At 42.0% G+C, this 17,764-nt stretch overlaps 1 protein-coding gene across 1 annotated transcript in view; it reads left to right on the plus strand.

Annotated features, from left to right (window-relative positions):
* The first annotated feature begins 13,032 nt into the window (after positions 1 to 13,032).
* Positions 13,033 to 17,764, plus strand: part of LOC123767622 (kelch-like ECH-associated protein 1B) — a 65,342-nt gene continuing 60,610 nt past the window's right edge. Inside the window, exon 1 of the mRNA XM_069310557.1 lies at positions 13,033 to 13,051. The gene's annotated coding sequence lies outside the window, so the exon portion shown is untranslated. The remainder of the gene's footprint in view (positions 13,052 to 17,764) is intronic.

Raw genomic sequence — 17,764 nt, forward strand, 5'->3', positions numbered from 1 at the left:
AGAGTATTATAGATTGTTGAAGACCATTAATTGGAAATTAATTTTACTATAAATGGAATTGTAGAGGATGATCTAGATTTGATGGTTGATAGAAGTAAAGAAGGGAAACCTTATTTGGATCACTGCATGAAAATATTTGTTCTCGCTGAATTATACGTTGTATTAAATTACAAGGAAGAGAGAAAAAATGTACAGTACAGTACATGAGTGCAAGTTCATGGGTGGAATACTGGTAGTTGTCTGCCTTGTACCATGTGATCCCTATATTTCCTCCTTGTACACCCTTTCGTTAAATGACTGTCAGGGATTCTCATAGCGTGCATATACCACCTTAGTGTATTGTGCTTCATGCAACATCTCCACACTTCATATCCTCATATCTCATATACTTTCTCATTGTTATATGAAGCTCATATACACCAGCTACTTTTCCAAACAACTAATTCCATTTTACACTGCTTATCCACACTGCCACTTTCCATACCCAAGTTTATGATACATTTGTCAGGACTTGAGAGTAGTATACCAACTCTCTGGCCTTTGTCATTTATTGATTTATGTTCAAGGAGGACAGTAGGTGCGTGAGAGTGCATAACATTTATGTTTTTTACATTATTGCAAAGCCATAAACACGTAATCATAACTCCAATTACTAACATTGATTCCTTTCATTACACTATATACCTCTCCTACGGCCCTAAAATATGTTAAAAAAATCTATACTATTAATAATTAAGGTCAATCACAAAGCAGTGGTTGTGATTCTAAAAGAAACAAAAGAACTTGGAAACTTAGGTACAGGACAAAAATATATACAGTATTATAATTTAATAATTCATTGTGTCGGGGGACAGGAAGCCAGAGTGTATTAATACACGTTTTGGCTTTTTTTTTTTATCGAGGTCTGACCCCAACCAGGAACGACTTAGTAACGTAGCAATGTACAATTGCTACTGCAAGATAAATATATATACACTCGTGAAATTGAAGAATTCATAACATACAGAACGCACATTCAACTATGACTGAATATAATAGACTGGTTCGAATGGCAGTGCTGAAAAGTGACTGAAATAAATTGAAACTATGGGGCCTGTACTGCATAAGTCACCCCATCAAACAGTAGAACAGTCACTCATAGTCTTATAAAGAGTCTCCCTCTCTCCTGCAAACAATGCCAGATGTATTATATAAAAGCAAAACGGTAATTTTAAGAAAACACCAAGCCATTACGATTATATAATAGCACTTGGAGGGCTATGAGGACAAGGAGATGGGATATGAGGACAAGGAGCTGGGATATGAGGACAAGGAGTTGGGATATGAGGACAAGGAACTGGGTATGAGAACAAGGAACTAGGATATGAGGATAAGGAGCTGAGATATGAGAACAAGGAACTAGGATATGAGGACAAAGAGCTGAGATATGAGAACAAGGAACTAGGATATGAGGACAAGGAGCTGAGATATGAGGACAAGGAGCTGGGATATGAGGACAATGAACTGGGATATGAGGACAAGGAGCTGGGATATGAGGACAAGGAGCTGGGAAATGAGGACAAGGAGCTGGGATATGAGGACAAGGAGCTGGGATATGAGGACAAGGAGCTGGGATAGGACTGAGGGAAGAAATGGTGCCCATCAACCACTTAGATCATCGGGGATCGAACGTCGACATGCAATAAGGGAGATCATCGACCAAGAAACAGTCATAAAACAGTAAGGAAACTAAAGATATAAATCTTAAGTAAAACAATTCTTTTAATTCTGAAAAGGGGCGGGGGGACTCTGACAACCCGCCGGCTTCCTGTCCTCGTCGAGGCCACTAGTGTTTGTGACCCTCATGTAAATTCAGGCAAATTTCATCGTCTATTTTGCTCTGTTTCAGCAGGAGTTGTGGTCACATTGTACACAAGACGATTCGACATTTGCACTATTTTTTTTACCCATACGTTAACTTTATTAACCGTAATAGTGTTGATACGGTAAAGTTATCATATATATTTGATTATTATTATTATTAACTATATGAAACAAGCCAGTAGGTGAGTAAGAACAGCGACAAGCATCAGCCAGAGGGCAGCACCTTCCTCCACAGTCCACCATAGCTGACCTCTCGGCTGCGGGGTAAGTGGACTTACGGAGCATATAATGCTTTCAGTTAAGTGCATGTTTTGTTTATGCAGCGGCGTTATGTTACGTTAGTGACTGCTTCTGGTGTGTACGTCTGTGTACAAGTCCTTTGTGACTATAGCTGGGTTGTTCTGCTTTTATTCAGCACGATTTCTTTGACCACCCGGTTTGTCACAGTGCTGAAGTGAAGGCCTAGCTTAGCCTCGTGAGATTTCAACAGTCCATCATCAAAATAAAAGGATGTGAGGGTTCACAAATTATAAATCAAATTCTGAACACAAACACTCAATGTAAGTTAGTATTTGGACTTGAAGTGAGTCCACGTAGTAATGTTTGAGGCTATGATTTGAAACGGGCTTGGTTCACCAGTAGTGTAAACACTCCTTAGATGCTCCTGGTTCAGCCTTGACGACGAGCGGACGTCTGGTACACCTGCTCCGTCTGATCGCCGCCGGATCACGCTGTTTCGCGATTTTGGCTTTTGATACTGCCGTTTGGCTTTACTATTCAACGGTGCAGATGGTTACGACGCCTGGCGCACATATCGCATTAGGTCACGGGATCGTTCATAGATTTTGTACGTTTACTGGCTGGTTCTTCCGGACGGGGGTGATGGTGTCCGGCGCCGGCTTGGCTGAGAGGTGCTGGGAGTAAGTGGGTCTTCGAGGGGCTCCTGGTGTGCCCTCAATGGCTGGCTTCTGCTCTGCCGGGGGACACTGGATGACCTTTTGCGTTTTACTTGGGGCCGGGTTTTTTTTTGTTTTGCTACCGAGTGTTCACTGTGTGGGGCGGGGCCAGGGCTTGTCACCCTGAGGGACTCTTAGGGCTCTCTAATCATCTGCCTGTCTCTGTGTGTGTATTGGCCGCGTGGCATATTTTTTCTGTCGATAAGCGACATTTGTTTCGCCATTAGGCTTCGCGATTAACCCTGCACGGGTACACCTGGGGCGCATCCGATCCGTCAATCCCCTGGAAACACAAACCGAAATCTGTCTCTATTTTCCGCTTGTTACAACTTGTAATAAAGTTGTTTCATCTTGGCGTAACACGTCGTCAACCCCTAAAACAACAACAACGCTCCCTAAATCACCCTTAACAAATTAACCTATCCTAGACGGAACTCTGCATTAACCTACAGTATATAACACTAATTTACAATTAAGGAAAAAACTTAATTTGTTCTTATACCATATGGAAGTCATGCTGTCAGTTGTGTGCTTAATAAATAAAAAACTGCACTAACTTGTTACAAACAAAGTCAGAATTTGACTTGCTACTTGAGCTGGAGGATTGAGTGGCATTCAACTGTCGCCAGTGATCTTGCCTTTGTTTCTGTTCTGTGTGTATATATATATATATATATATATATATATATATATATATATATATATATACATACATATATATATATACATACATATATATATATATATATATATATATATATATATATATATATATATATATATATATATATATATATATATATATATATATGGTCTGAATGGTCCCCAGGCATATATGCAACTGAAAACTCACACCCAAGAAGTGACTCGAACCCATACTGCCAGGAGCACTCTGCAACTGGTGTACAGGACACCTTAACCACTCGACCATCACGACCGGACAAAAGATGGTGGTAGCCGAGGCTAATTCCCCATCATCCCGCCGGCACTCTGATGGTAATCTTGGGCATAGTATTTTATCAAATCACCTCATTCTTTTGGGCACATGTGAGGAACACAAATGCGAACAAGCCTGAATGGTCCCATTGGGGTATATTATAAGTTACAATCTTGATGAGCTAGTTACAAAATTCAATGCGTGATATATTTATGATAGACATTTGGATCGAATTATCTTTAAAGTAATTATTTTGGTTCACGTGCATTGAATTAATTTTCTTTCTTAACCTGGTGGTTTTCTTTAGCATGATAAACGTTTGGTAGACTTAACTATAATTGCCCGACTGTGCCATTTATTTTTAATGAATTTTATATACATTTAGTGCAAGAACACAATGTACAAGACGTTAAGAAAGTTGATGTGCTGCTTGAATACTTTGAAATCCTAATAAATCCTACGATCTGTTTGAAAGGTGATACGATGATATTGATTGTTAAACAGGCCCACATAAAGGTTCTTAATACCGAAATCGATGATAATGGTAATGTTTTATATGAGAGGATTTCCTTTCTTGATACCATAATTCCTCTGCTTAATGTTAATGTTCCCTCTGGCACCCGCAGGAAGAAAGAGAGGGAATATATATAAGTGATATAAATACCGATCTCATCGAAACTTAAAAATTCAAAATTCAAATTTTTGTATTCAGGAAAAGTGCATACATTGATGATTTGCAAACATAAAGTTGGATTTATAGATAGAGCTAGTATACATACAATAACTAAAGCCACTAATATGCATAGCGTTTCGGGCAAAAATATAGCTGAATGCTGAATATACTGAAATAAAATACTGAATGATTTGAAAGATATTAATCCAGACCACTTCTTCCCAATGACAGATATAACACAAACAAGGAGCAACGGTTTCAATTATAAAGAAAGAAATTGAATTGAATTGACTTCAAGCTCAACAAGCCACAATGTGGGACTGAAAACAGATGCTTTTGCGCTCACAGAGTTATAAACCCACGGAACCGCCTACTCGTCGAAGCCGTAAATGTTAAAACGCTGCTGAATTTCAAAATACAGTTAGACAAAATCGTCAGGGACAAATGGTGGTGGGAGAGGGTGGGTTACATTTGACCAGCCGCCGGATTTCCATCCTCGTTGAGGCAACTAGAGAGATAGTGGCCCTCAGGTAAATTCAGGCAAATACCTCTTCATCGTTACGAGCAACATCTAGATGAAGGAACAAAGGATATATTGTCGAGGGATATATATTATATATATATATATATATATATATATATATATATATATATATATATATATATATATATATATATATATATATATATATATATATATATATATATATATATATATATATATATATATATATATATATTGCAGCCCTGCCTGAGTGGAAGTGAACAGCGCTTGGGTTTCGTAGTCCGAATGGCCCGGGTTCGATTCCCGGCGGAGGCGGAAACAAATGGGCAGAGTTTCTTTCACTCTGATGTTCCTGTTCACCTAGCAGTAAATAAGTACCTGGGAGTTAGACAGCTGCTACATGCTGCTTCCTGGGGTCGTGTGTGCGTGTGTTAGAGAGAAATATATTTAGTAGACATAATAGAGGAAAAATATATTGGTTAGAAAGGCGGAGTCCATGAGGTAATAGCTCGATTCTGCAGACACAAATAGTAACTACTAGCAGTATATACACACACATGGACGAAGGTGTGCGTGCTCCTGTGTGCACGAAAATTCCAGGTGACGTCACACACAGGTGGGATGATTCATTCAAGGCTCCTGATTGGCTGGCGATGTTAGTGTGGCTAAAATTCGCCAATTCACGGTGCTCCAGGAGTTTTTTGTATATACAATCATCCAGAGACGTCACACAGGCTGAGTATACCCGCGCACGGGTATGACTGCAAGCCTAGCCCCCCCCCCCAGCCAATGTACTGACAACCCAACATAACACATACGCAAACAAACGACACATACACATATGTCAACCCATGGTGGACAGGCCACCGAACTTTCAAACCTCCTCTCTCTCTCTACACCCGCATCCTCTTCCTGAATTTCATCTCCCCATCCCTCTACCTCCCCCATCCTTTCCAATCCCTTTGGACATCAAAGCGAAAGACTGCCAGCCGACACTGCCGCCAACCTAGACTATAGCGAGAAGGTGTGGGGGGGGGGGGGGACTCCGCGATGGTGAAAATGATCCCAGAACAGTTTCCTTCAATACCAGACGAGATCGAGGGCTTCAAGATCGACAACTTTTTTTTTAACATGGTACGCCAAACTCCACAGTCATTTTAGACTTAAAAAACATGGTATATAAAATGTCTCATCACCTTTTGTCATTTGTCAAACTGACACAGTTTGGGAGGACTTACGTGTGCTCAACCACCGATTAAAAAACAAGATACACTTGAATAAAATTGAGGGCCTTAATAATAAACTAAATGGAAAATAATTTGCTGATTTCATGTTGGTTCGTTATGCATGTTGGAAATGAACCGGAATTCACATAAAGTGCGCTTGTCCTCGTGATTTACAAAAATACAATGTTTTTTCGGGATCTACAAAAAACAACTCGTCCTCAGACCAAGTCCATTCCATCCAGCGGTCGACCCCAAAGACGCATTTGTTGTTAAGTGCTACGACGATCGTGGGATCAGAGGCGCCCCGGCGTACCCATAAAAGGTTAATCATAAATCCTAATGGCGAAACGAATGACGCCTATCACCAGACACTAAGATGCCTGGCGTCATAGAAACACACAGACAGGCAGATGATTGGGGAGCCCCAGGAGTCCCTCAGGGTGACAAGTACCCTCCCCCCGCCCCACACAGAGAACAATGGGTGGCAAAACTAAAAACTCGGCCCCCAACTAAAACGCAAAAGTCATCTGGTGCCCCAAAAGGGCCACCACTTACGGGCTATTCATGCCCGTGCCACCTTTTGGGTTGCTTAATCTCAGCTTAATCTTAATTTCAGTAGGAAGGCACTGAGAGGAGTTTTACGAAAATTCCCGAAATTGTTTGCGACAGAGGATGACCAGATTGGTCTCCTTGATAAGATCGAGCACACCATTCCAACTGGTGACCATTTGCCTGTGTACACAAGACAGTGGAGGTTGCCGGAACAGGCAAAGAACATTATCAGGGAGGAGTGCCAGAAAATGTTGAGACAGGGCGTAATAGAGCCTAGTACGTCACCATGGCTCTCTCCTGTTGTGCTAGTTCGGAAACCGGACGGTAGTTATCGTTTCTGTGTTGACTACCGGAAGGTGAACGAACTAACTAAGGGTGATGGGTATCCGTTGCCCCGAATACAGGAGATAATAGATCAATTTGGTGCTGCTAAGTATTTCTCAACTCTTGACGCAAAATCGGCGTATTGGGCGATTCCGGTGGCAGAACAGGATAGGGAAAAAACAGCATTCTCGGATGGTAGGCACACTTATCAATTCCGTAGGATGCCGTTTGGTTTGAAGACAGCGCCTTCGTCGTTTCAGAGGGCCATCAACTTTATCCTTAGTCCGGTACTGGGTAGGCATTCTTTAGCGTACCTGGATGATGTTGTGATATATTCCAGGACGTTTGAGGAACACCTACAGGACTTGACTGAGACTTTGAAGTTGTTAGATCAGGCAGGTTTCAGGCTGAATGTTCAGAAGTGCACATTGGCGGCTCAGAAATTCAAATTTCTGGGGTTCCAGGTGTGCCCAGACGGTATCCGACCTGACCCAGATTCTTGCCGCGCCATTGCTGACATGCCTACTCCAAGGACAGCAAAGGACGTGCGTAGGTTTTTGGGGGCGGCCGGATATTTTCGTCGTCACATTGAAGGTTTCGCTGGCATTTCAGCACCCCTGACTGATCTGACAAAGAAAAATGCGAAGTTTGTGTGGAAATCAGAACATGACGAGGCCTATCGCAAACTGAAAGACCAACTAATCACGACACCGGTGTTGGCTATTCCTGATTTTGAGAAAGAGTGGGAAGTGCACACTGACGCCAGCGGTATAGCTATTGGCGGGTGCTTAATTCAGCGAGACGCAGATAATTTACCCCATCCAGTAGCCTATTTCAGTAGGAAGGTCAAAGGACCTGAAGTTCGCTATTCAGCTACGGATCGGGAGGCACTGGCAGTAGTAGAATCAGTTAGGTATTTCGAGCCTTACCTATTTCAGCGGCATTTTGTAATCTACACAGACCATCGAGCGTTAACACATATATTTAAAAAGCGAACGAAATGCCCACGAATGTCACGCTGGTCTCACGAACTTTCGGCCCACTCGTTCCAGATCTTGTACAAGCCTGGTCCAGCACATGTTGTGCCAGATACGCTAAGTAGAAATATAGCGGCAATGCAGATTAATGAAAATATTGAAACCATTCCATCAGATAAAATGAGAGAATACCAGATGAGCGAGCCTAGATGGAAGGAAATTATTGAGTATTTAGAGGGAGGAAAATACCCGAAAAAGAAAAAGAATTTACCTATTCATGATTTTGAGATGAAACAGGGCGTCCTGTATTATGTCAACAGCCAGAATGATAGGGCAGTATTTCAGCTAGTTATTCCGGACGCGTTGCGGTCATCAGCGTTAAAGCTTGCGCATGCTTCAAAAATTGCAGGGCATCCGGGGATCTTTAAAACGCACTTAAAAGCAAAGTCTCTATTTTATTTTCCAGGATTACTTTCTGAGGTAATCAATTTCGTGAAGTCGTGCCCTCGTTGCCAGAGGAGGAAAGGCACCCTTAAGGTACAAGCCCCACTTCAGGAATTTCCTGAAATTCGCGAACCGTTAGATCGTGTGGGGGCCGATCTGATTGATTTACACCACAGTCATTCAGGAAATAGATATGTGTTGGTACTAGTTGACCATCTGTCTAGATACACTACACTAGTTGCATTACCTCAGAAGGATTCTCGTACGGTTGCAGATGCGTTCTTGCGTAGGTTCGTTACTGTATTCGGACCTCCTAAAGTTTTAGTCTCTGACCGGGGTCAAGAATTCAATGGGAATATATTTAGAGAAGTTTGTAAGATTTTAGAGACAACTTCGGCTTTTACAACGGCCTACCACCCACAAGCAAACGGAATGACGGAACGGACTAATCGTTCAGTCAAGGATATGCTTGCAATCCTTGCTGAACATGATGCAAACACCTGGGATGAACACCTACCCTATGTTCAGTTCGCCTTGAATACTGCCATCCACCAATCAATTAACACCCAACCACTTCATTTGTTTACTGGTAATTCATGCAATTTCCCCTCAGGTCTGCTTAACAGACATAATGTTGCATACGGGGAGGACTATCCTTCAGAGGTCCTTGGTAAAATGAGAAATGCATGGAATATTGCAGCTGAAGCGTCCAAGAAGGCACGGACTCGGTATGCTCATTTTTATGACAAGAAAGTGCGCCCTCTTGAGTTGAAGGAAGGAAGCCTCGTATTGAGAGTGAATGAGGCTGCGCCCGCCAATCAGAGCAGGAAACTAGCTCCGAGGTGGCGAGGACCATATAGAGTAATTAAAAGGGCGGGGCCGGTTAATCTTGTTATAAAAGGAGTGTTCGAGGACCAGGTGGAAAGGACAATTCACGTGAATAAATTGAAACATTATCATGCTAGAGAGGAATTAGAACTGCCTTCAGCGGGTCTAGTTCCTGACTCAGCAGTGCTGACTCATGGCTTCACCGACGAGTCAGAAGATGAGGATGACCCTCTGTCATCGCTCATCAGTAGTCAGGTGCAGTCTCGCCACCCTATGGTGACGAGATCTCGCGCTATACAGTAAAGTAACTTCCTTGGTTAGTATAATTTAGTATTCATTAGATTTTCCTGTAAAGGCAATGAGATGTACTATGTCTATACTTGACTCAGGTAGCAACTTTTACCGTGCTCTGGGGTTCCACCTCCACCAAACCCAGAGTATATCTATGCTTCCGCTGTGTTGTGTCTGTCTGTTCCCAGGTCTGATTGGTACACCGACCCAGTTGTTCCAGCCACACGTGAACCCTTGTCTGTAAAGACCGAGGGGGGAGGCACGTTACACAAAGCCCTCCCCCCACCAGACCCAGTAACCCATACATCAGTTACTTTGGGGATGAGTGACTGTCCAAGAGTCACCCGGCCGACGCCTCACGTCACTAACGAGGTTGTCAGGGCCAGCGAGCTGTCCACATTATAGCAGTCACCGGAGGTGCCATACAACGCCGGGGTAGCTGTCTCGAGATCACCACTACCCACCTGCTGCGTCATCAAGACTGCAGCCATTCCAGCAGTGTTGGAGGAGAGGTCAAGAAATGGAAAGCACGTAGCAGTACTCAAGAATTTCGCCGGAAGATTAATGATTACGTCATCTGAAGTAACAAGAAAGCAGAAGTAAGGCGGTCACAGGTGGAAGGCACGGTTTCCCTACAGAGTACCGGGACTCGCCAATAGAAGGTCGCAAAATTGTCTCCTTTGGCCTAAAGTCGGCGGTACGAGGGTATACACAGTTGGTGTTTACGGCCTAGTAACCTGGTGACATCAAGAAACGCCTGAGATGACGTGAGCAATGATGGAAGACGAGATTCACCTGTTCTGCAAACAAGCAACCCGCCTCTACGACCTTCTGACACCACTCCTGCTAAGAGACACCGTTGGTACATCCAGTCCTGCTCTGCTGTGGTCATCTGCGCCGTCAAGTTTAACATCAAGACTGCTGTGTGAACTGTGATTGATACGAAGGCGTGTGGACTGTCGAGAGCAAGATTAATGGCCGAAGTAACAGTATTCTACAGCTGTCACTTGGCACTCCGCTCTACTACACTCTGTCGTCATTCAGGAGTACTGGATGGGAGTACAAGAGGACCAGGTATTGATGTCTACACATGAGAAGAAGCAAGATCGACACCGTCATCGTCAGCGACTACATTCAGCATCCAGCAGCGTCGATTTTTTTTTTTTTTATCGTTTACTCAATATGAACAATTGATACGAACAACAAAGTTGGCTCTGAACATCTGTGTAAAGAACATCTGGACACTTTTGTTTAAATGTTGAAAAACAGATTTAAAATAATAATTGGTATAATATATGAAAATTTAACTCTATAAATTGGTCAGTAATCAAAATCGAAGCCCCTGTGTAATTGTCTCAGCCCAGAACAAACGGTTATGGAAAATTATGTTGTGCTATTTTTTTCAGAATGTTTGAACACAGGAGAGGCGGACCAATATAAACATTGACACTTCTAGTGAGTGAGAACACTTGGCTGTACAGTCAGCTGAAACCTGTGATATAGTATAGGAATTTTTTTTTATATTTTTTAGATACATGTAATAAACGTTAGGTGTGTTCCTTAACATGTCAAGGTTGACATTGATGGGGAGTGGTTAGTACACGGATGTGAACTTGATAGTTCCGTAGTACGCTCCCGGATGACAGTTCAGTCTGAACTTATAACTTTAATGTTTGTTTGAGCACGGTGTGGCCGGCTCTAGAGGACACATGGACTTGGCTAGTGAAGAGCCAAGAGAGTTTAATAGCTAGTTTTTGATGGTAGAGTAGGGACATGTTATTTAGCTATGTTAGTAAGGATAGGATGTATGTTTCCTGATATTGGAGGATTGCTGTCAGTTGACAGCTGAGAAAAATTTGAACATGTTTATTATGATGGACTATTATTTGTCAAATTTTATTAGTTAGGTTAGCTTTTGTTTGTGGCATGAGTTGAATTGTGGGTTTGGATACTAAACCTCGTGAATTTTAACAAATTAACAAGGTTTACTAAGTGCTTGTGCGGGGGGGGGGGGGGTTGTAACAAACTAGGCTGTTGTAAGAATTATCCAGAGTGGTTTATCGACAAAAGAGAATGGGAAGCTGAGCCGCATGGTGACCTGACCCCCAGGGGAATTCGCGGTGGAAATAACCGACGCTTTGTTCATAGCTGCGTATAATGAATCATCCAATAGTATTCAGTAATTTAGAGAAAATTAGCCTTTATTCATTTTGCATTAAAATTGTATTGTATAATAGTACTGGATACAATATCAAGAGTATTCTAATTATTGAGTTTAAGTCACCATCAGTGACGTCACGAATCAGATCTAACTTCTAAAGCGGAGTGACCGGCGGTCATAGGTCAGCAGGGTTGACATGTCTAATATTTCTCAAAGTTTTAATAACCATTTTTGTGATCGGGAACAGCTCTGCCGTTAGATGTTTGTAATTTAATTCAGTAAAATAATTCAACCAGTCTGGATTAATTAAGTACAACAGAGGTTAATTGTTATAACTTAAACCTTGCTAGTAACTTGGTAGAACTTTGACTAGGCGGAAGGATACAATGTTCTGTCTGGGGGAGACCAGACAAGGAAGAAATCAGTGTGGTCACGGAAGCAGCTGGGAGAGGTCAAACATCTTACCTCTCCCCAAGACCAGCCAAGACATCTAGCTGGTCGCCCAAGGTATAGTTGCTATTGTCAAGTATAGAAATAGTCTCATTTGCCACTCAGGTCAAGTAGGGAGTGTTAAAGTGATAGGGAGTGAACAGATTTAGATTTTTGTTTTAGTTTTCTTTTAATAAATTAAGTTAATAATTTGCATTTTTATTGTTTCCATTTGGTTATGTGTATACTTGTCCTGGTCACGTGGTCCACACGAGGCAGAGTTGCATTGGGCGCCGATTCTAACATCGAATCGGAGTTATCATTACCGTGTAATTTATTCCACACTCAAGGTCATCGTTTATAGTGGGGATCAAGCCCCTAGGTTGATTAATTAGCGTGATCGATCCAGACCTCGATCATTGCTCTTGTATTACTGGTCTGGTGGTGGCAGCAGAGGTGACTCTAGGGTTTTGTTCAGAGCTTAGGTCACGTCATACTGGGTGTAGAATCCTAAGTCGGTCAATCGTCTTAGGACCACGTGGCGTGGAGTTGGCTTTGTTAAAAGTTTTGGAGTCCCTTGGTAGAGAATAATAAGTAAGAATACGGGTAGAGGGCAAAGAAAGAAGGAAGTAAAGAGAGAGGAACCTAACCCGTGTTACATAAGTTCCGAGTCTTGTGTAAACCGTTTTTTAGTTATAAATCGCGGTTTTGGCAAATGCACGGAATGAACACTCGGCCTTGGTTGATGTGGACGGGCTGCCATCATGGTACAGTCGGTAGTGCGTGTGCTTCAGAAAGTTCAAGGATGGTGATGTGGCTTCAGTACTTATTCCACGGCTGTGATTATGTCAGTCAAGGAGACCGACCAGTTGGCCGCTGGGGCAGGTGGGTTTTATTGATTGATTTATTCGTTTGATTGACAGTGTTGTCGTCTGCTATCATTGTATCCAGGTTATTGACACCAAGCAGCTGCCCCGCCCTGGTCAAATTCAAATTCAATTTTTTTATTCAGGTAAAAGTACATATATTAATGAAGAGTTACAAAGTCCATAGTGATCCTTGCTTCTACCTTGCTGGAGCATCAACTTTTCTCAAACAATGCTTCGCTTTCGTCTTATGTTGGAATCGCACATTTGTAAATACTTCACCCATTACACTAGTTGATGCTAGTTACATTTGGTTGTTACTTCTCGAGAATTGCCAGTACTGTTATCTGTAGCAATGTGGATCCCGCTGTCGGTTGTCCATTAAGGTTACTATAAGTGTATAGATCCAGCGGTCAGTAGTCGTAATTTATCAGCTGTGTTGTTGAGATTTCTGGGTTAATAATACACAACTTTCGGCTAATTAGGATAAGTTTTCGGGTCTAGAAGCGCTGTGATCAACGGTTCTTTACCACTCATGATGAGCCTAACATCATCCCATATCGAATAGCCTACTATTTCGTAATATATCGAATAGCCTACTATTTCGTAATATATCGAATAGCCTACTATTTCGTAATATATCGAATAGCCTACTATTTCGTAATATATCGAATAGCCTACTATTTCGTAATATATCGAATAGCCTACTATTTCGTAATATATCGAATAGCCTACTATTTCGTAATATATCGAATAGCCTACTATTTCGTAATATATCGAATAGCCTACTATTTCGTAATATATCGAATAGCCTACTATTTCGTAATATATCGAATAGCCTACTATTTCGTAATATATCGAATAGCCTACTATTTCGTAATATATCGAATAGCCTACTATTTCGTAATATATCGAATAGCCTACTATTTCGTAATATATCGAATAGCCTACTATTTCGTAATAATCCGAGACGGGAGACATCTCCCGTCACGCAGGGTGCAGTCGCACCTCCACAGATCTCCAGTAACCATCTATTGATACTGGTAATGGCTCAAAAGGGCCACCACTTACGGGCTATTCATGCCCGTGCCACCTTTTGGGTTGCTTAATCTTCATCAATCAATCAATCTTAATAATCCATTTTTAAACAAGCTGTTTTGAACTGTTGAGTTTGCTTGGATGTTTGGCCTCCGCCTCTTATCAAAGCCACTTCCACAATGTTATGTATTAAAGGTGATAACGTTGAACTGTTGAAGCTCCAGTAAGCAACGTTACAACTTTCTCCGATTAAAAAAATAATCATTGTCGTGTACGGTATTTCCCAACTGGTCTTAAGTTTGTAATATTGGCTAATAGGGAAATGTTTATATTAGATAATTCCCCTTGTTTACTGTTGTAAATTTTCTTCTTTGCCCATAGGACAAGATTTTTAACTATTTGCCAATTATTGTAGAATGTAGTTCATCCTTAATACCCTGAGAATGGGTTGGTATTTGTTAGTTCTTTGGGATAGCATATTCTAAGGTTACAGTATTGTGTTTGTAAAATGTACATAGATCATTAGTATTATTGATTTATTATTATTATTATTTCGTTAATTCTTAAGTATTATTGTCAAATTAATCGTTTCGCTGAATATTATTGAACGATTTCTGCTTGTTAGAGAGAGAGAGAGAGAGAGAGAGAGAGAGAGAGAGAGAGAGAGAGAGAGAGAGAGAGAGAACAAGTGATTGCTGAAATAAGAGATAAGAAAGGACCCCGTATTAGTGAGGTGTTAGTTAATGATGGTACCTTTTTGTGACATTGTAATGGTGTCTGTATGGTATTTTACCTTATCTTGCATTGATTTCGGGGATCAATGTCCCCGCGGCCCAGCCCCCAATCAGGCCTCCTGGTTGCTGGACTGGTCAACCAGGCTGTTGGACGCGACTGCTCGCAGCCTGACGTATGAATCACAGCCTCGCTGATCAGATAATATTTGGAGGTATTTATCAAGTTCTCTCTTGAACACTGTGAGGGGTCGGCCAGTTATGCCCCTTATGTGTAGTGGCAGCGTGTTGAACAGTCTCGGGCCTCTGATATTGATAGAGTTCTCTCTCAGAATACCTATTGCACCACTGCTTTTCAACGGGAGTGTTCTGCATATCCTGCCATGCTTTCTGGTCACGTGTGGTGTTATTTCTGTGTGTAGGTTTGGAACCTGGCACTCAAATATTCTCCACTTGTACATTATGTATCTCTGTTTATTGAGTGGATTCTAGCAGTGAAGGATCTCTGCACACTCTGCAGGTCAGCAATTTATCCAGCTTTGAAATTGGCTGTTATTGTGCAACAGTATTCCACTCTAGAGAGTGTTACTGGTGTCAGAATTATCATGCACAGTTGTCGCTCATGACAATGCACAGTATTCAGAGTCAGCGAGCTTACGCGTGCATTATTCAGTACACAGTTGAAGGCACCGTGGCCGGACTCGTATTTTAATGCCAATGTCTAAAATGACTTTAATAAAGAGCTGTAAATTGGCTGAGATTCATCGTGACCTCACAGTGCCATGTCTTACAGGGAGAGAGGGGGAAAAGGAGGGAGGGAGGATGGAATAGGTGTATCGGAACTGGGTGTGTGGAGTACGTAGAGTGGGATGGCCATGTAGATGTGCCGAGTCATGCTGATTTGCTGGTAAACGTTGCTAACATCGTACATCCGACACCCCCCAAAACAGCTGTCTCATGCTCTCTCACAAATTCCATCTAATTTCTGGAATAACCCGCAGCTTTGGTCCCAAATGCGTAAATATGAAGGTCTTTTTTATCTCGTTTCACCATAATTTACATTATTAGAATGTTACGTGGGAAGTCCGAAGTTGTAAGATTAGATAAATATAGTTAACCGCAGTCATGATGATTAGCTGACATGTTCGAGTAGCATCGCGCAGCTGGCAGGCAGCTTAAAACGTAAAGCTCGTATATTTTTATGTTATTTGATGAAGAGAATGCAAGGTGAGTAGATATACTTTGTAAGTGCTGCCTGATGTTGCACTATACGCTATGTTTCTTTCCCAACGATTTAATTGCTTGAACAAACTTTCACCTGTAAACTCGAATATCATGCAATTTAGGATGTCATGCGAACGGCAGTAATATCGTCAATTAACGTAATTCCAAAAGTAGCTTGCAGCCTAGTTACTTGCACCTATCATCCGGAATTGCCGGGTATTTTATCGCGTTGCACAAATCGTCACTATCGTCACCCTTGTAGCAGTAATCATTTTTGCCTGGTTGTTGCCGGGGCGGGGCGGAGGTGATCGTACCGGAGATGTAAGGGACCGTCGTCTCATCGACGATATTCTTGGCAAGTTTGATTTATGCTAGTCATGGTGACTCTGTGTGTTGAGGTTGGTCGGGGACTGGGAGGAGGGATGGAGGACTGGGTCGGTGGGGCTAGAGGACCGGGTGGGTGTAGGATGGGTGAAGGTCTGGGTGTGGTTCACGGAGTAGGAGGAGAGGTTACAGGGAACATGGAGGCCCAGGAAAGATATCAGGCAGTAGTGGGAGGGTTGATGCACCAGCCTGAATTTTTATGTATCGTATACTGGCGTGACTGTCCTCGCGAGAGTTGAGTTTCAGGTTTTTTTGGTCCCGCTATTCGACATTCAGTCAACTGGTGTATAGAGGTTTCAGAGCCTATTGGGTTCCGTCATATCTATATTTTAAGTTGTGAATGGGGTCTGATTCTGCCGCTGGACACTGGTGCTTTACATTTATCCACAACTCTGGCAGTGAACCACTTCTTTCTGACTTATTTAGGTATCTACTTTCCACCTGTGTGTTGGGCGCACATATATGAATACTTGCATATACCACACATTCAAAATAATGTCCTTGTCTACCCAATCAGTTCCCCCGAGCTAAGAATTTTGTGTGGTATCACCCATAACATTTCTGTCTTCCAGTAACGTGAGGTTTAATTCCTCTTAATATTTCCTTGTAACCCGTATATTTATCTTATTTCTGGAAGTGGAACAAGTCTGATATATGTGGTATATGGAACAAGTCTGATATATGTGGTATATAAGATCATAAACGGTTCTTTTTCGTGGAGTACGTTCTAGGCCCAGGCTGAGAGTACATCACTGATGACATCCACTTGATGTGGACTTCCGGAGACATCTTCAGTGTGATAACAACCCACAACTCTTCCGATTCTTGAAAGGTTTTCTATCCCATTTGGTACTACTGCTTTTTTACTTCTATTTCCAGCACGTAGCTTCGTTATTTTGAGTTGAATTTCTAATAGCTATTGAACCATTCTTTCAGTTCGTGTTGGTCATCTTGAAGTGTCTTACTATCATCATGAGAAGTGCCTATCACTGACAAATCGTTTACATATATCAGCAACAAGATATAGACCCTAGTACCTTCTTGTTTTGGACTCCACTGGTGGCGTGTCTCGGCTGTGAAATATCTCTTTTCACTGTGACTCTCTTCTATTGCCGTAGTGCGCCCTTAAGCGTTATCACTAGCCTAGCATCTCTCATTTATAAAGGGTTTTGTTATCTAGATATTTTGTACTGCATTTGTGGAGGCTACTTTTTTATGGATTTCGGATATGATTTACCTCAGGTCTTTCACATATCATAATTTTAGGAACCGCAGAAGGGCTATTGGCCCATACAAAGGCAGCTCCTATTTGTTGACGTTAAACCTCGCTCCCAGGTATATTTAATCCTCGTTTG

Source organism: Procambarus clarkii, chromosome 67 (genome assembly GCF_040958095.1).
Source record: "Procambarus clarkii isolate CNS0578487 chromosome 67, FALCON_Pclarkii_2.0, whole genome shotgun sequence".
Lineage (NCBI taxonomy): Eukaryota > Metazoa > Arthropoda > Malacostraca > Decapoda > Cambaridae > Procambarus > Procambarus clarkii.